We start from the raw sequence: 21,296 nt of genomic DNA on the forward strand, positions 1-21,296 counted from the left end.
TCCAATTTTTTTCACTTACCCATACTGTAGACTTTCATTGGCGAGTTTAATCTGACACTCGGATCAATATCAGACATTCATGTCTTTGCGATTTTTCATGGACGACCCAGTCTGCAAAAATTCACAGACACGTGAACAGTCCCATAGATGGTCACAGGCAGGGCCAGACTGGCCATCTGTCAATTCAAGCAGTTGCGACTCTGTTAACAGTATCGGCATCTTCATCTCCACTACTGTTATCAGCTGTGTTGGAACACGGAGCTGTTGGCTCCATACTCCGTCACTAACTCCAAAAGGCCACAGGATACTTATGAACTGCACCCTGCATGAGGCCGACACCATGCAGGTGACGTTGTGCTGCACGGTGACATCAATGCATCGTGTGGCAGCATCCACTGCAAGACAGGATTGAAGATTAGACAGCGGCTGCGGTAGACACAAGGGCTGTATTAGGTGAGTATTCAAAGTGTATTTTGTGGGTTGTGATGCAAATAATACTGTGTGGGAGGCTATCATACTATATAGGATCTTGTGGGGGGACAATCATACTATATAGAAAGCTGTGGGGAATCAACATACTATATAGTGTCCTGTTGAGGGACCGCCATATTACAGGGAAAGCTGTGGGGGACCATCATAATATATAGCGGCATGTGGAAGAGACCATATGACTATATAGGGGCCTATGAGGGTACCATAATACTATACAGGAGCAGGCCTGAGTGGGTACCATAATACTACATAGGGGGCTGTGGGGAGCCATCATACTATATTGTGGCTGTGGGGGACCATCATACTGTGAGGGGGACCATTACTGTGTGGGGGACCATCAAACTATATTAGGAATGAGGGGGACCATCATACCATATGGAGGGCTATGTGGGAACCCTTATATTGTGTGGGGGCAATCACACTTTGTAGGGGGCTGTGGAGGGACCATCCTACTCTATGGAGTGCTGTGGGAGGTACGAAAATACTGTGTGTTGTGACCATCATACTGTGATTGAGGCTGTGTTAACCATTAAAATGTGTGTGGGGACCATCATACTGTGTGAGGAGTAGTGGACATTATACTGTGTGGAGAGGCTGTGGTGGCCATCATACGGTATAGGGAGGCTGTGGTGATCATCATACTGTGTGTGTAGGGGGATGTCCATCAAACTGACTGGGTAGGCTAGGGTGACCATTTTATTGTGTAGGGTCATCATAGTGTATAGGCAGAAGAATGTGGATGCGTAATTCTCTGTTGGGGTATTTTGGGGGGCATTGCACTCCATGTCTTAAAGTTGGGAAGTTTAAACTTCTGTGACTGAGCCTATGTGCCATAATAGGACTTTTGCAAAGGGTTCTTGTATTTTTATGTACACGGGGGGGGGGGCATTATTATATGGAGGCACACTGGAGAATCATTATCATTATGGGGAGAGCACAAGAGGCATTATTATATAAATGTAAGGGGCTGTTTGTACCATAAGTAGTTGTGGGGTGATTTTTGCAAGGGACAAAGGGCAACTATTATAGGGGGGCACGGGGGGGAGATTATTACTATAGGGTGCTGCATAACTGTAAGTAGGCATAGGGGAGCACAGAGGGAACATTAAAGGAGGGCACTATTACTGTACAGGACACAGAGGGGCAATATTACTGTTTAGGGCCATGGTTATAGCATAAGATGGTTTGTGTAGAGGTGGGGGGAATGTGCAAAGGAGACCAGAAAAGCAGTAAGTCAAGGATGTTTTTGTGTTACATTTTGCATTAACAAATTATGGATGAAAGAAGAGGTAATGGAGGTCTTGGCAGAATAAAATGAAAAAAGAAAATGAGTGACAACAATAAGCGAGAAAATCACTAGTGATATATATAGTGCACACACTCTACTCTGTAGAGCACTGGGGGCAAACTAATATTTCCAATATATAGTCATTGTATCATGAATGATTCATGAATTGTAATATCAATCCTAGTACCGGGTTTTTGATTAATGATCAGTATGGCATTATTATCGCCACTGTATATCTGGTGCTATTTTTCTGTTATATTGCAATATTATTAAATCTTATTTATAGGTAGTAGTGAATCTTAATTTCTTGCGGGCAGGGTACTATAAGTTTTAGAGATCCCAGTCTGATGCAGGAGGTGAGTACAGCAAAGGCCTGTGTGCTTTCAAATGCCAGGGCTGAATTTTAGTCCCAGTCTGTCCCTGGTCAGAGGTGAAATGTGAGTGAGCCCTAATACTGACATGCTGCCAAGAATCTCAGTCATACAGATATATGCGTAGGTTTTTTGAAACCCCTATACTAATAATTTATATTATCTTCTGCAAATTTGTAAAACCCAACACATTATTATAAACCTTATCCTGATTACAGCTATCAATACAGTAAAGGGGTTGTCCAGTGAAATCAATTGTTCACCTGCTTGTGGAGCGCCCCCACGTGTACCGCAATGGGGTACCCGGTACCGGGTCTATCTCTCTCGGTTCTGGAGATGTCACGGTGGCCCGACCCGGTCTGTGGCCCTTCTGAGGGGCGTCCAATTAAAGGTGAAATTTGTCTGCTGTTCATGACGCCACCTGTGGTATACAGTCAGGGTGACCGACGCTGCTAGGGGTCCGCTGGGGTGATGGAATGGCAGCTAGATGGTATACCTTCCCACAGGTGAAGTGTATCCCCAGGGCTTCCCAGATGTGTAGGTGGTGATGATGGATGTCGTAAGGCGCAATGAATAACGAGGTCACAAAGGTTGCAGTCTCTTTACCTTTTTCTGAAGACTTCAGGGTCCACAGTCCAAAGTACCGTTCACAGGGCAAGCAGAGTCCGGCCGGTCCGAAGGCAAATCCAGAGTTCCCTTATCCAGGTGGAAATCAGTAGTACCCCCCTGCTGAGCACCACGGGATAGTCCTCACAACTTTCGTGGATGTTTCTGATGTTCTCTCTCTCCGTCCCCCAGATGGTATGGATAGGACAACCCGTATGACGGGGTAGGCCTGGAGCTTATTTATAGGGACCCTAGTGACGCCCCTCTCCCACAATTTGCCTCCGTGTCTTCTTAGGTATTAAGGTCGGGCTGCCAACTTGGAATCAACTGTCCTGCCGGTCTCTGAAGTAATGCGTAGAGCCTATTACTCCCTCGGTGTTCCGGCCACCGGCTACGCGCCTCAGAAGGAGGCTGCCGATCTTGGGGCAGGACTTCTTCCCGTATTATCTCCTTGTGCTTTGACTTCGTTTCTCACTCTCCACAATATACTTCGTTTTGTGTCCTTTCTTAGGATGCTGCCGCAATGGGTGCAGGCGCAGCTCCGTAACGTTCTATCTCGTGCTTGGCCTCTGTCAGGATCCCACCCCTGACAGGGACCCTCTGTCTGCAGCTCAGATGTTCCTCATTCTCCCCCTGTCTGCCTGACAGGTCTTCTCTGGGTCTAACCCAGGCAGCTTCTGACTAACTTCCTATCCAACCCACCAGATTTACCCGTGTGTGAGGAGTGGCCTAGTAGATAGAACCTTTGCTCCCCCTGGTGGACTGGAGTGTGAAGTGTAGTGTGTGACTGTGATACCTGGTCAGGTGAACTCCTTTAGTACCATCAGACGTAACATCACTCCCCCTGGTGGAAGAGCGACATTACTGCAACGACCAGGACTCTGGGGCACTGCACTTGCAGTAAAAAACATTCAGAAAATTCCAGCAAAAAAAGCCCCAGAGGCATCTGGAAAATTTCTCACACAAGCGAGGTAGTTGCTAACTAGCTGTGGAAAGAGCCAAAAATTGCAAAACTGACAATTTCCTTAAAGGGGTATTCCCATATCCAATATACTATCCAAACATATAGTAGGTGTAACAATAATAATATTAGCAAATGTCTCCAATTAGAAATGTAGTATAGTTCTCCTGATTCACTGTGTCACTTATCCCATGTATAGGACATTTTTAGTAGCTTAGGTATCCAAGGTTATGACTACTCAGATAGTGATTCCTAAGCTACTGCAATACCCTGCACATGAAGTAAGTGAATTAGCCAATCAGGAGAACTATACTAAATTTCTAATTGGATGCATTTGCTAATATTATTATTATTAGACCTACTACATATTGGTATAGGATCTTGGAGATGGGAATACCCCTTTAAGTGTCTTACTCTTTAATAACACCATGATTAAGGCACTTCACTGAAACGCGTCGGTGTCTAAACATGCCATCCTCCTAGGTGGCCAGTTTTTATATTTGTTATGTTTAGATAATAAAAGGCTATTTTTTATTCCAACCGGATTATCAATTTATATAGTAAATATTTGCCGCTGGAGGACCTCCTTTTTCATAGGATTAAATTGGTACGAATGCAATCCGAATTTTTAATCGGATTGCATTCATCCAATTTAATCACAAGTGGGAGCAAGCCCTAAGGCTCGGCTCACATTTATCCTGCACTCTATGCTGAGCACTTATACCGGGGTTTCCATGTAAATCTCTGAAATACGTGATCCAGGCGGAAACCCCACGTTGGAAGATTCCCTATAATGAGGCAGATGGAGGCACTTTGGATGTCGTTTGGCCTCTGATACAGTGGTGTCCATGTTTTTAGGCTGTGCACAAAAGTGCTGTTAGGTACAGTTTAGTACACTTAAATTGATCAGCTGTGGTAGAATCACAATCTACCCGTGGTTGTTAACATGCTAAATATTGCTGTCAATATCTGACAGTGGTATTAAACATGATTGCGCCGAAAGCGCATCACTAGCTTCGTCCATCAGCACCCCTGTCACATGATCACAGAGCACCGATAGGTTGACAACCCAGGGTCTGCAGGAGACCCCCATGGTTGTCATTGCTGATTTGCTATGAGAGCCGCCCCGTTCATAGCAGATGAGCATTTCTGCTACACATAGCAGGGCTTTCCTGTGGCAGCCAAAAAAAAACGTAATTCTGTTTTGTTTTTGTTTTTTTTCTGTTACACCATTTGCCAATTGGATCAAATTATTTTATATTTTGATAAATCGGACATTTCTGAACTCAGCAATACCAAATATGAGTTGTTTTTTTGTTATTTTCGATGGGGTAAAAGAGGGGTGATTTGAACTTTTGTTGTTTTTTTTCATATTTTTAAAAACCTTCTAATTTGTTTACTGTTTTACTGCATTTGTTAGTCCCCTTTGCAGACTTGAAGCTGCGATTGTCTGATCGCTTGTGCAATACATGGCAGTAAATCTGCACAATTATGCATAGCAGAAACTATGATTTCCTATAAACGCCAGCCATGGGCAGGCATTCACAGGAGGACAGGAGGATAGTAATAACATATGCGTCAACAGCAGACTCCTGGCTGTCATGACAAACCATCGGTGCCAAGCAATCATGTCACGAGCGCGCCATCGGGAGCGTGAAATAATTTGTGCCCCTCTTGGCAGGAGATTGACAGCGAGATTTAACAGGTTAACAGCCGCAGAAGAAGCACCGCTCCGATCCCGGCTGTTTGATACACATGATGGCTGATTAAATCAGCTGTCATGTGGGGCGAAAGATGTGGGCTCAGCATGTGAGCCCGCATCAAAAACAGGGACACGACATATGACATCCTATTAGCAGGTACCTGTCAAGAAACATGCACTGTTGGCAGATATCATTTATTTATCAGGACTCGAACCCAGCAGCTCTGGTGCACCAGGTGCAAGCTCTTCCCTTTGAATTATTTCTGCTCGCTAGACTGTTCCTTGATTACCCAGATACTAGAACCTGTGTAATTCCAGATTGGCTCTACTTTGTAAATCTTGTGATTGAACACCCTATTTAAACCTGGCATTCCACTTCCTTCATTGTGAGATTATTGAGCTCCAATACTTTAGTCAAGCTCTCCTTTCACCTGCTGCTTCATCCAAGACTTTCCTGCTGCTACCATGTAACAACCTTTGGCAATTCCTGACTACGCAACCTGCTTATCCTTCAACTATACTGCGGCTACCATGTACTGATCCCCGGCTATTACTGACTACTAGTGTTGAGCGATACCGTCCGATACTTGAAAGTATCGGTATCGGAAAGTATCGGCCGATACCGGCAAAGTATCGGATCTAATCCGATACCGATACCCGATACCAATACAAGTCAATGGGACTCATGTATCGGACAGTATTCCTGATGGTTCCCAGGGTCTGAAGGAGAGGAAACTCTCCTTCAGGCCCTGGGAACCATATTAATGTGTAAAAGAAAGAATTAAAATAAAAAATATTGCTATACTCACCTCTCCGACGCAGCCTGGACTTCAGCGAGGGAACCGGCAGCGTTGTTTGCTTAAAATTCGCGCTTTAACTTCCTTACTTGAAGTCCCGGCTTGTGATTGGTCGCGCGCCGCCCATGTGACCGCGACGCGACCAATCACAGCAAGCCGTGACGTAATTTTAGGTCCTTCAGGATTTTAAAATTACGTTCCGGCGTTGTGATTGGTCGAGTCGCGGTCACATGGGCGACGCGACCAATCACAAGCCGTGACGTCACGGGAGGCAGGAGACGCGCGCATTTTAAAATGTGCGCGTGTCCAGCCTCCCGTGACGTCACGGCTTGTGATTGGTCGCGTCGCCATGTTGGCCGCGATGCAACCAATCACAGAAAGCCGTGATGTAATTTCAGGTCCTTCAGGATTTTAAAATTACGTTCCGGCGTTGTGATTGGTCGCGTCGCGGTCACATGGGCGACGCGACCAATCACAAGCCGTGACGTCACGGGAGGCAGGACACGCGCGCATTTAAAATGCGCGCGTGTCCTGCCTCCCGTGACGTCACGGCTTGTGATTGGTCGCGTCGCCCATGTGACCGCGACGCGACCAATCACAACGCCGGAACGTAATTTTAAAATCCTGAAGGACCTGAAATTACATCACGGCTTTCTGTGATTGGTTGCATCGCGGCCAACATGGCGACGCGACCAATCACAAGCCAGGACTTCAAGTAAGGAAGTTAAAGCGCGAATTTTAAGCAAACAACGCTGCCGGTTCCCTCGCTGAAGTCCAGGCTGCGTCGGAGAGGTGAGTATAGCAATATTTTTTATTTTAATTCTTTATTTTACACATTAATGTTGTTTCGATACCACAAAAGTATCGGATCTCGGTATCGGAATTCCGATACAGCAAATATCGGCCGATACCCGATACTTGCGGTATCGGAATGCTCAACACTACTGACTACGCAACCTGATGATCCTTCAACTACGCTGCTGCTCCCGTGTACCGATCCCCAGCTATTACTGACAACACAACTTGATGATCCTTCAACTACACTGCTGCTCCTGTGTACCGATCACCGGCTATTACTGACTACGCAACCTGATGATCCTTCAACTACACTGCTGCTCCCGTGTACCGATCCCCGGCTATTTCTGACTACGCAACCTGATGATCCTTCAACTACACTGCTGCTCCCGTGTACCGATCCCCGGCTATCACTGACTACACAACCTGATGATCCTTCAACTACACTGCTGCTCCCGTGTACCGATCCCCGGCTATTACTGACTACACAACCTGATGATCCTTCAACTGCACTGCTGCTCCCGTGTACCAATCGCCGGCTATTACTGACTACGCAACCTGGTGATCTATCAACTACACTGCTGCTAACGTGTACCGATCCCTGGCTATTACTGACTACGCAACCTGGTGATCTTTCAACTACACTGCTGCTACCGTGTACCGATCCCCGGCTATTACTGACTACGCAACCTGGTGATCTTTCAACTACACTGCTACTACCATGTACCGATCCTTGGCTATTACTGACTATGCAACCTGATGATCCTTCAACAACACTGCTGCTACCGTGTACCGACCTCTGGATATTCCTGACTATGCTCCCTGCTGGTGCTGGTGTGAAAAGGTTGCAGGACATAGTAACGGACAGGAGGAAGGGTTATCAATATTTTACTTGAACAGAGGGTTACTCCACGCAGAGAGAGGAAAGGGTAAATAGGATTATAGCAGGTGACATAAACACAAATTATGTGCAGGGTGGGTTAAACAACAACAATGAATAATACAGCAGTTCTTTGAGGGTTAACTTATTGGTCTGGTGGCTTCCTGACTGCTGAGTCTTTGGTTCAAACGGTGACACCAACGCAGTTAGCGCGTGATGAGTCCGGTGTCGTCATGAAGGCGTTGATGATCTGGTTTCTGGCGGTGATAGTGAGACTTTGTCGTCTTGGAAGGGGTCCTGGGTCCATAGTTCATTGTGCGGTGAGAAGTACAATCTCCAACTCCATCGGAGCTTAACGTAGCTCGACAGATATAAGCTGGTGAGTTCAGGCACAGTTTCTGGTGAGTCACCCAATCCTTCTTAGGTGACACGTGCACAGACCTTACTGGCCCGGTACTTATGGCACCTTCATCTGGAGGGCACGTTTCTTGTCACAATCTCTGTATCTGGTCGCAGAGAGTCTATCGGTCGGGCCTGACACGGTGCTCAGAGGACGGAGCACTAACTGTTCCCTGCTGTGCGCTGCTTGTTCCCGCCAGGACTGACTGCTTCTGTGCGCGCTCTGGCCTACTTAGCTTAGTCACGCCACCTGCTGTCAAGTGCAAAGGTCGGTCCGGGTTTTTAAGCTTTCCCTCGGACAACAAAGGAGACAGCCTTGACAGTTCCGGACCCAGCGCAAGAGAGGCATCTCCGGTCCGGTCCCTCGTCTTACACTGCCCCTAGTGGTTGAAATACCACTACTCCAACACAGGTCAGTCCATAACAGTATGTGTCTTATTTGGCCAACACTTCAAGAATACTAATATAAGCTCAGAATACTGTATCTTTACTGCAACTCTCCATACTCAGCCAACACTTGGTGTCTAGTTCCACTTCTCATTCTGTCAATAGTTTCTATGAAGCTCCAATCTTTGTTCCGTAAAGTCTGACAATCTATTTTCAGTTGCTTACCTCTTGCATTTACTGTTGGTGTCTCTTACATAACTGCACATTCTTCACTGGAACTGTGAGCTAAAATGCCCCTCTATATCATTAAACTTCTCCCCATCTCTAGAACTCCCTGCTTGCTAAGTGGTAACTCTTCTGCCTCTGTGCCTGTTAAGTGCCATACAGTACAATATTTTCCAGCAAGTATTTTCATGCAATACATTGTCAAATTTAAGACACTTCTGCTTGGAATAAAGAATTCCATTACCCCGGGATATTGTCATAGACAGGAGGGTAGTATGTAATATACTTAACATAATCTCTCTATAGCAAGGGGCTACACCAGGGGGCTACACCAATGACCAAATTCCCCCTTTGTCAGATTCTTCAAAGACCTTAATAGACATTTTAAGTTCCAATGTTTTTTCATATAAGACCGTCCTGTGTAAATAAGTATTTAGATCCACCTTTGCATAGGACTTGGAGGATTTCCTGCTATATGCTTCTGTAATTACCATATGTCAGTCTTAAAGGTAACCTGATATTCCTAATTACCTATTAATCTAGCCTTATGCCCATGCAGGAAATTGGATGGTAATGATGATACAAGTGCTTCTCACTAAATTAGAATATCATCAAAAATTAATTTATTTCAGTTCTTCAATACAAAAAGTGAAACTCATATTATAGTGTCATTACAAACAGAGTGATCTATTTCAAGTGTTTGTTTCTGTTATTGTTGATGATTATGACTTTCAGCCAATGAAAATCCAAAAGTCATTATCTCAGTAAATTAGAATACTTTATAAATGATTTTAAAATCTGAAATGTTGGCCTAATGAAACGTATGTTCAGTAAATGCACTCATTACTTGGGGCTCCTTTTGCATCAATTACCGCATCAATGTGGCGTGGCATGAAGGTGATCAGCCGGTGGCACTGCTAAGGTGTTATGGAAGCCCAGGTTGCTTTGATAGCAGCCTTCAGCTCGTCTGCATTGTTGGGTCTGGTGTCTATCATCTTCCTCTTAACAATACCCATAGATTCTCTATGGGGTTAAGGTCAGGCGAGTTTGCTGGCCAATCAAGCACAGTGATACTGTTGTGTTTAAACCAAGTTTTGGTACTTTTGGCAGTGTGGACAGGTGCCAAGTCCTGCTGGAGAATGAAATTTCCATTTCCAAAAAGCATGTCGGCAGAGGGAAGCATGAATTGCTCTAAAATTTCCTGGTGGACGGCTGCACTGACTTTGATAAACAGTGGACCTACACCAGCAGATGACATGGCTCCCCAAACCATCACTCATTGTGGAAACTTCACACTAGACCTCAAGCAGCTTGGATTGTGGCCTCTCGACTCTTCCTCCAGACTCTGGGACCTTGATTTCCAAATTAAATGCACATTTTTCTTTCATCGGAAAACAACATCTTGGACCACTGTGCAACACAGTCTAGTTCTTTTTCTCCTTGGCCCAGGTAAGACGCTTCTGGCGTTGTCTATTGGTCATGGGTGGCTTGACACAATGAACTTGACACTTGTAGCCTATGTCCTGGATATGTCTGTGTGTGGTGGCTCTTGAAACAATGATTCCAGCAACAATCCACTCCTTGTGAATCTCCCCCAAATTTTTGAATGGCCTTTTCTTAATAATCCTTTCAAGACTGTGGTTATTCTGGTTGCTTGTGCACCTTTTTTTACCACACTTTTTCTTTCCACTCAACTTTCCATTAATATGCTTGGATACAGCACTCTGTGAACAGCCGGCTTCTTTAGCAATGACCTGTTGTGGCTTACCCTCCTTGTGGAGTGTGTCAATGACTGGCTTCTGGACATCTTTCAAACAAACGGTCACAGCGCTCCATCCAGGTATAATGGTTAAAAAGAGGTAATTTTATTCTGCCATCAGTGAGTTACCTGATTGTCTTGGAAGGTTCCCTGGACTGTGAACGGGCGCCCCAGTAAGTGAGTGCTGTCAGCCAACTTTTTTTCTTTTTGGCTTCTGGACATCTATCAAGTCAGCAGTCTTGCCCATGATTGTGGAGCCTATTGACACAGACTAAGACTGAGACAATGACTTTTTTCATTGGCTGTAAGCCATAGACATCAAAATTAACAGAAACAAACACTTGAAATAGATCACTCTGTTTGTAATGAGATAATTATATCCCATAATGAAACCAATAATCCTCATACATCAGCTCATCTCCATGTGGAGGAGCTGTTAATAGAGGAATCACACCAGCAATTTAGGACACTCCATAGACAATGCATTTTACTCAGAAAAAAAGAAGTTCAAGTCCGAAATAGTATAAATATATAATCAATTTTATTTGTACAATATATCAATCCATAACTTGATCTATCAAATATTCTGAAGTTCATAACATGCTCAGCAAGGGAACACAATCGGTACCAGACCTGTGTGACCTACCACCTACTGCTAAACGTATATAATAAAGTGCTGTGTTCTTAAATACAGATAGCTTAGGAAACAGAACCCCCTAGAAGTATCTCATATCATTTGTCCTTAATCAAGGGTATCTCATTAACAAAAATATCCTTCAAATAATAAGCCCAAGGTTTTGTTTCTTCTTGCCCATGTAGCAGATGTGGAGAGATCACAAAGTACAGCCCCAACGTGCGTTTCGCATCGGCTTCGTCAGGGGGCGGTACTGTGATGTGTGTGCAGGGAGATCTTATAGGGTCCCTAATTACCCATTAAGGAGCCACAGGTTGTAGCGCATGTGCGCCGCTGACCGCGCCGGGAGCTGCATTGCATCAGGCGTCCACAATGACGAAGTGCTCACAGGGACGTCGTGGTGATGTCACTGGAGCGCATACGTCATTTCTGGGCGCCGTCCACAATGCCCCGGAACGCAAGCCACAGCAGACATGCGCACTGCGGTTCCATGGAGTAATTCTTTCCTATGTTGTGGAGAAGCACTGTATTGGAGCGTAAGTGATTGCTATCTAACTACTTACAGGCACTAAATAAGAGTGCTAAATAGAAAAAAGTGCCAGGTGCCGTGAAAAAGTGCAGATGATAATAAGACATATATATACACATGTGTATACATAAAATACTAATTTTGAGCTCAATACTTAGAGAAATTATTACATAATTCAATAACAGTTAAACAAATAGTGACATACCACATAATAATATTAATTACACACCGAAGACAGGTAAATACCATACAAATAACATATAACTAATAAAAATAAAATGCATTCATTAAAGTGCCGCTGCTTATGGGCTTCAACACACGTTCATTACGAAAGTACATCTTGGATTCATCATTCTGGGCCATATAGCGGAGAGCCTTCCCCAAATATCCCACCACTGTGTTGTTTCAAACCAGCTTGTCTGGCGTCATCAAATGTACTATATAAACATTACTAAATTAAAAACAAGAAAACATATAATTAAAAACACACACACGACAAATTGAAGACATTTCTTTACAAAAAGGAACTGAAACTGACTTGTTCATTTAGACCTGCTGGAGTAATAGTATTCAATATAGTGATCCAGCGGCATTCTCTCTGTGCCAATTTCTGTTTTAAATCCCCCCTCTAATCCCTGCACGAATTCTATCAATACCCCAGATCGTTAAACCTGTTGGGTTGCAGTTATGATATGCCCTGAAATGTTTGGGAATGGGTTTAAGACTCGCCACATCTTCCATGTCACGTGATGCAATTATGTCCCTAACGTGTTCCAGTGTACGAACACGCAATTCACGGGATGTTAGACCAACGTATATCAAATTGCATGGACAAACTGCATAATACACCACGTTGAACGTTGTACTGCAACTGATATATTCTCTGATTTGAAATTAATTTTTTCCATCAGATGATGCAGTCCACTCCTTGTGAATCTCCACAAAATTTTTGAATGGCCTTTTCTTAACAATCCTTTCAAGACTGCGGTTATTCTGGTGGCTTTTGCACCTTTTTTTACCACACTTTTTCCTTCCACTCAACTTTCCATTACTATGCTTGGATATAACGCTATGTGAATAGCCGGCTTCTTTAGCAATGCCTTGTTGTGGCTTACCCTCCTTGTTGAGTGTGTCAATGACTGCCTTCTGGACATCTGTCAAGTCAGCAGTCTTGCCCATGATTGTGGAGCCAACTGACACAAACTAAGACCGAGATGATGACTTTTTTCATTGGCTGTAAGCCATAGTCATCAACATTAACAGAAACAAACACTTGGAATAGATCACTCCATTTGTAATGACTCTATAAAATATATGAGATTCACTTTTTGTATTGAAGAACTGAAATAAATTAACCTTTTGATGATATTCTAATTTAATGAGAAGCACTTGTAATGTTGTTTCTAACTAAGCTATACAATTGGTTGCTGTGGCATAGTTATAAAATAAAAAATGTGCCTATGGCTGTGTGAAAAACTGTTATAAGTCCCTGGGGCAGTAAAACATCCTGGCCAAGTTACCGAATCATCTTTGAAAGCATGACCTTTCTCTTTTTATTAATTACTCTATGGAAGGGGTGGGCAATTAATTTTCCCGAGGGGCCACATGAGAGACAGTGACTGTTGTGGAGGGCCGAACCAATATGCCGAAATTAATTCTGCTAAATATTAATATTGATATTTTATAATTATTATATTATTGATAATTTTATTAGTATTAATTGTATCAGAATTTTATATTGAGTAGAATTAAGTATGCTGACATCCCACTATATATGATTTGAACCCGAGCACAGCCCCTTCTGTTTATCGTATGAGCCCTCAATAGCCCCTTATATGCGGTATGAGCCCAGCACAGCCTCCCCCATATACAGCATGAGCCCCACACAGCCTCCCCCATATGCGGCATGAGCGCCACACAGCCTCCCCCATATGTGGCATGAGCGCCACACAGCCTCCTCATATACACTGCATGAGCCCCACACAGCCTCCCTATATACACTGCATGAGTCCCACACAACCTCCCTATATACAGCATGAGCCCCACAGCCTCCCTATATATTGCATGAGCCTCACACAGCCTCCCTATATACTGCATGAGCCCCATACAGCCTCCCCATATACTGCATGAGTCCCACACAGCCTCCCTATATACAGCATGAGCCCCACACAACCTCCCTATAAACAGCATGAGCCCCACACAACCTCCCTATATACAGCATGAGCCCCACAGCCTCCCCATATACTGCATGAGCCTCATACTGCCTCCCGATATACAGCATGAGCCCCACACAGCCTCCCTATATATACTGCATGAGCCCCACACAGCCTCCCTTTATGCACTGCATGAGCCCCACACAGCCTCCCTATATATACTGCATGAGCCCCACACAGTTTCCCTATATACTGCATGAGCCCCACACAGCTTCCCCATATACACTGCATGAGCCCCACACAGCCTTCCCATATACACTGTATGAGCCCCACACAGCCTCCCTATATACTGCATGAGCCCCACACAGCCTCCCTATATATACTGCATGAGCCCCACACAGCCTCCCCATATATACTGCATGAGCCCCACACAGCCTCCCTATATATACTGCATGAGCCCCACACAACCTCCTTATATATATTGCATGAGCCCCACACAGCCTCCCCATATACTGCATGAGCCCCACACAGCCTCCCCATATACTGCATGAGCCCCACACAGCCTCCCTATATACTCCATGAGCCCAACACAGCCTCCCTATATATACTGCATGAACCCCACACAGCCTCCCCATATACTGCATGAGCCCCACACAGCCTCCCCATATACTGCATGAGCCCCACACAGCCTCCCCATATACTGCATGAGCCCCACACAGCCTCCCCATATACTGCATGAGCCCCACACAGCCTCCCTATATACTCCATGAGCCCCACACAGCCTCCCTATATATACTGCATGAACCCCACACAGCCTCCCCATATACTGCATGAGCCCCACACAGCCTCCCCTTATACAGCATGAGCCCCACACATCCTCCCTATATACTGCATGAGCCCCACACAGCCTCCTCATATACAGCATGAGCCCCACACAGCCTCCCCATATACTGCATAAGCCCCACACAGCCTCCCCATATACTGCATGAGCCCCACACAGCCTCCCCATATACTGCATGAGCCCCACACAGCTTCCCTATATACTGCATGAGCCCCACACAGCCTCCCCATATACTACATGAGCCCCACACAGCCTCACCATATACAGCATGAGCCCCACACAGCCTCCCCATATACTACATGAGCCCCGCACAGCCTCCCCATATACTGCGTGAGCCCCACACAGCCTCCCTATATACAGCATGAGCCCCACACAGCCTCCCCATATACAGCATGAGCCCCACACAGCCTCCCCATATACAGCATGAGCCCCACACAGCCTCCCCATATACTACATGAGCCCCGCACAGCCTCCCTATATACTACATGAGCCCCACACAGCCTCCCTATATACTGCATGAGCCCCACACAGCCTCCCCATATACTGCATGAGCCCCACACAGCCTCCCCATATACTGCATGAGCCCCACACAGCCTCCCTATATACTCCATGAGCCCCACACAGCCTCCCTATATATACTGCATGAACCCCACACAGCCTCCCCATATACTGCATGAGCCCCACACAGCCTCCCCATATACTGCATGAGCCCCACACAGCCTCCCCATATACTGCATGAGCCCCACACAGCCTCCCCATATACTGCATGAGCCCCACACAGCCTCCCTATATACTCCATGAGCCCCACACAGCCTCCCTATATATACTGCATGAACCCCACACAGCCTCCCCATATACTGCATGAGCCCCACACAGCCTCCCCTTATACAGCATGAGCCCCACACATCCTCCCTATATACTGCATGAGCCCCACACAGCCTCCTCATATACAGCATGAGCCCCACACAGCCTCCCCATATACTGCATAAGCCCCACACAGCCTCCCCATATACTGCATGAGCCCCACACAGCCTCCCCATATACTGCATGAGCCCCACACAGCTTCCCTATATACTGCATGAGCCCCACACAGCCTCCCCATATACTACATGAGCCCCACACAGCCTCACCATATACAGCATGAGCCCCACACAGCCTCCCCATATACTACATGAGCCCCGCACAGCCTCCCCATATACTGCGTGAGCCCCACACAGCCTCCCCATATACAGCATGAGCCCCACACAGCCTCCCCATATACAGCATGAGCCCCACACAGCCTCCCCATATACAGCATGAGCCCCACACAGCCTCCCCATATACTACATGAGCCCCGCACAGCCTCCCTATATACTGCATGAGCCCCACACAGCCTCCCCATATACTGCATGAGCCCATTTCCATTTGCACAACAGCATGTGAAATTGATTGTCAATCAGTGTTGCTTCCTAAGTGGACAGTTTGATTTCACAGAAGTTTGATTTACTTGGAGTTATATTCTGTTGTTTAAGTGTTCCCTTTATTTGTTTGAGCAGTGTATTTCAGGGCATGCTTTTATGTCTAGCTTTACAACAGCTGGAGATCCATAAGTTGCAGATAAGAAAGTCTAGTCGTTACTTCCTCTTTTGAATATACATACATACAATAAACATTTTGTGAACTAAGCTTAATTTTATTTTATTTTTGTTTTGAGAAAATGCTTAATCATTTCCTGCGTGTAATAAACAGTATCTTGTGCATGTCTCATGACTGTGGGCGACAAGCAGACATAAGTTGGTTATGTTCTTCATGTAGATATCTTGTTAATGGTGTTTCCACTTTAAGCTTCTCTTTGGTATGTCTTATTTATATACTGTAGGTTCATAAGGTGGAGCTCTCCCTTCTAGCCTAGTGGGAAGAAGACTAGGCCAAAGTTGAGAGCTTTTGTTACATAAAATTTTAGGTACTGACAAATTAACAAATTATATTGTCACTTCTTTTGATGTACAGGATTCTCATTACATGTTAGAGGACAACATAAAGCGATATTTCCTATGCTACTTAGGATGGAAATATGGTCTTTTTCCATAGCTTACTTAAAATGGCATTGAAGTACTTTTAATACCTAGCCCATGCTTGACTGGACACATGCTGATGTGAGAGATTGGATGGAGGTCGCAGTTGTTGAACCTACACAAATCAAACATCTATCCCATATTCAATGGATATACCTTAAATTATATTGGCCAACTTTTCAATCCAGGAACTTTCGGGATTCCCGGAAGGGTTTGTAAAAGTTCAAGGACCTACTGTATAGATGTCCCCAGGACTTCTTGGAAAGCAGTACTTGTCTAATGTTTTCTTTGCCATGACACAAAGCATCCACACCCAGAGTCACATTCAGGGTCATGGAACAAGTCATGACCTGCTAAAATGGGGATGGGCTAAAAATGTGCCAGTTTTGTTTTATTTCATTGTCAAGACTTTGTCCAATTTATGGCAAAATATATTATAAAACCGGCATGTGGAAATAGACACTTAGATGATGATTTCCACTTAAAAGGAATCTGTCACCTCCTTGGATGTACCTAAGTTATTATAATGGGCATACAGGTACTGGAATACTTAAAATGGTCAAACCTGTATTCCTCATATCTGCGGTCCTGTTCTTCAGAAATCCTCTTTTAATCCTTCATGTTAATCCGGTCTTCCAGGCTCTGGGGCGTGCAGTCCCTGGAAGGAAAGTCGGCCTCCGGTCTTCATTTGCATGCCCGTCGCCTCCCATCAGCGTCACAGGTGTTGGCAGGCACCTGCGCAGAAGAAACAAGCAGCCATAAAAGGGCGAAATATCGCAATTGCAGGGCGCAGGCGCGGGCAACCACTAGATGTCAGAGTCCTGTGACACTGATGGAAGGCAACGGGCATGCAAATTAAGATCGGGGGCTGAGGTTCCTTCCAAGGAACCGCACATAACAGTGGATTAAAGGATTAAAAGACAATTTCTGAAGACCAAGACAGCAGATATGAGGCATACAGGTATGACTATTTTAAGTATTCTAGCACCTGTATGGCCATATTAATAACTTAGGTACGGCTAAGGGGGTGACAGATTCCCTTTAAGTTCGAGAGCCAAAGATCAATAATGACTCACTGAGAACCAGTCAGTATCCTTATTAGATCACTGCTCTTGACTCTCTGGGCTGTGTGGCAATATGCATGTATCTGGCTACTGAATATGATACTCTATGGCTCTATTATGCTGCATTATATTTCCTGCCCTAATCCATGAGGTTCTAATGTTTCCATTAATGCATGGGCCTAGCAGAGGCAAATACAACATGACCACCAAATCTTAGAAGAACATTTTTTTCCACGTGCCATCCATCGTGTCTCCCATCGTGTATTACATGTGATCGCATGAAGAAGATGTAATTGTGGCCATATTGCTTTTTTATCACTTAGCTCACCGGATTTCATACAAAAGACTGTATAAGGTAGTATTCATAAAACTGAAAGGGGAATTTAAATATTTGGACCATTGCAGTTCCCATTTTTGCCCACCATACGATATCACCAAAAATGACATTTTCTATAATCTTCAAAACAGTTTTCCTTTTTATTATAAATAACATAGTCCACACTTTGCAGAAGCCTCATCGTACTTCCTTTACATGTCGTCTCCATCTCTTTGACGTGCAGGACAACGTGTTATGATTTCTGGCCTTGTGACTTCCTTTGTATTGATTTTTTATAATAGCTTGTGGTCTGGAAAAATAACAATATCTGAATATCTCCTACTTATGTTTAGATTTTAGTTTTGCTGCATGCAGGCAAGAACAACATAATAGAGGTAACCTACATCTGCTATTTTTCTGTACACAAATCTTTAAAGGTTTGTCCACTACTTTGATATTGATGACCTATCGTCAGAATAGATCATCAATATCAAATATGTGGAGGCCCAGCATCCAGCAACTGGGGCTGGCTAGCAGATTTTAGCCTGTGGGGGAGGCAATCACAAAGCACTGGTCAAGGAGTAGTGGCCCATCCTTAGTCTGGGGTCTTATGGACCATTATGCAGGTGTAATGCACATCCAATGTGCGGCTGCCAAGGAGCCATTTCATAAAACCCAAGCATCTTTCTGCTGAATCAATAGAAATTAATTATAAATAAGTTACTTACTGTTAATGCAAACCTGTGCAGCCATTACAATAAACAAGCAATTTGGAATTAATCTCTAATTGTGCTCCACCAATCAGTATTGCATACCGTTGAGTTCCGGGGCTATCTGTTTATGATCCGGTTGCAGGATATACTGGCTGAATGACGCCCCTTATCACAAATAGAGATTAGCGAACTTGTTCGGAAAACATTCGCCAATCTCAAATTCGGCATGAATGTTGCATACTCGGATTTGTGTTCGGTTTCCGAAGCATTTTTTCTGAAAGTCGGCTAAATTCAGTCACTGATTGGTAAATGATCGCGTTTCCACTAATGGAAGCCCTCCCCTTGAAAATACAAGGTGGGTCTCATGAGAACACAGACCCCATAATGAAAGGTTATGTATGTGATGTTTCTCATTGTTAAAGCGGGTTCTGAAAGGGTTAATTAAACCTAAGGTAAGCTGTGCTATGCACAAGCAGGTTTTATCTGGTTCAAACTGGCTGGTTTGGCGCCTCTTTTATTTGAATTTGATTGGCTGTTGAATGAAAGTGCGGATAGAAATCTACTATATAATTGTCTAAGGGTCACTTACGTCTTTCTGTCTGTCCTTCTGTCTGTCTGTCTGTCTTTCTGTCTGTCACGGATATTCATTGGTCGCCGCCTCTGTCTGTCATGGAAATCCAAGTCGCTGATTGGTTGTGGCAAAACAGCCACGACCAATCAGCGACGCGCACAGTCCGGAAGAAAATGGCCGCTCCTTACTCCCCGCAGTCAGTGCCCGGCGCACGCATACTCCCCTCCGGTCAGCGCTCACACAGGGTTAATGGCAGCGTTGACCGCGGTGTAACGCACTCGGTTAATGCTGCTATTAACCCTGTGTGACCATTTGTTTACTATTCATGCTGCCTATGCAGCATGAATAGTAAAAAGATCTAATGTTAAAAAAAATAATAAAAATAAAAAATAGTTACATACTCACCATCTGCCGGCCCCTCGGATCCACAACAGGCCTTTCCCACTCGCGACGCTCCGGTAACCGGTCCATGCTGCGATCTCGCAAGATGATGACGTGGCGGTCTCGCGAGAACACTACGTCATCATCTCGCGAGACCGCAGCGTCATCATCTCGCGAGACCGCAGCATGGACCGGTTACCAGAGCGTCGCAAGCGAGAAAAGCCTGTCGTGGATCCGAGGGGCCAACGGACGGTGAGTATATAACTATTTTTTATTTTAATTCTTTTTTTAACAGGGATATGATGCCCACATTGCTATATACTATGTGGGCTGGGCAATATACTACATGGGCTGGGCAATATACTACGTGACTGGGCAATATACTACGTGGCTGGGCAGTATACTACGTGGCTGGGTAATATACTACGTGGCTGGGCAATATACTACGTGGCTGGGCAATATACTACGTGTCTAGGCAATATACTACGTGACTGGGCAATATACTACGTGACTGGGCAATATACTATGTGGCTGGGCAATATACTACGTGGCTGGCAATATACTACGTGGCTAGGCAATATACTACGTGGCTGGGAAATATACTACGTGGCTGGGCAATATACTACGTGGCTGGGCAATATACTGTGCGGCTGGGCAATATACTACGTGGCTGTGCTATATACTACGTGGACATGCATATTCTAGAATAACCGATGCTTTAGAATCGGGCCACCATCTAGTTAAATATAAATACCAGCTGTTTTGAGCAGTTAGCATCAGTTGTCACAAGTAGATTGAAGACCCTGGGAAGAGCTGATGGAGCCGCTTCTACAGCAGCTGGTCGTGAGAGCCGAGGACAAGGCGGTGCTGAATGGCTGTGGAGCTGTTTACCTATGAAACCTGCTATAAAACCTACCTCTGCCACAGAGGTTTTAACAGCTTCTGCTCCATGATTGCTGCTTTCTCCTTGTCCTCTCCCAACATTGTGCTTCCCAACGAGGTCAAGCCGCAGCTCCAAAAGGAATTGCCGTGCCAAGACCACGTATTCCCCGCCGCCATCATAGGTCAGGATTGTGGATCGCACACAGGATGTGCATGGCAGAAGCCAGAGGTTGTCGCAGCGGAAGTCCTGCAGTCCACCACAAGATCTCCATTGGGTCAGGAGTTTGTCCAGCTGACATCATCAGATGCCGGCGGCGGCGCGGCATTGCTGCACAGAGGAGAAGCTCCCTAGGTGCTGGCGCCCAGAGGGGATTCTTATTATACTTCTATCCGCCGCAGCCTTAAAAGCGTTGCGGTGACCCAGGGACCAGCTACAGCAGCTGCTCATCAACCCCGCATCGATGCAGTAGCTGAAACCCGCTCTGATCTCGCTGCT

This window comes from Ranitomeya variabilis, chromosome 5 (genome assembly GCF_051348905.1).
Source record: "Ranitomeya variabilis isolate aRanVar5 chromosome 5, aRanVar5.hap1, whole genome shotgun sequence".
In the NCBI taxonomy this organism is placed as follows: domain Eukaryota; kingdom Metazoa; phylum Chordata; class Amphibia; order Anura; family Dendrobatidae; genus Ranitomeya; species Ranitomeya variabilis.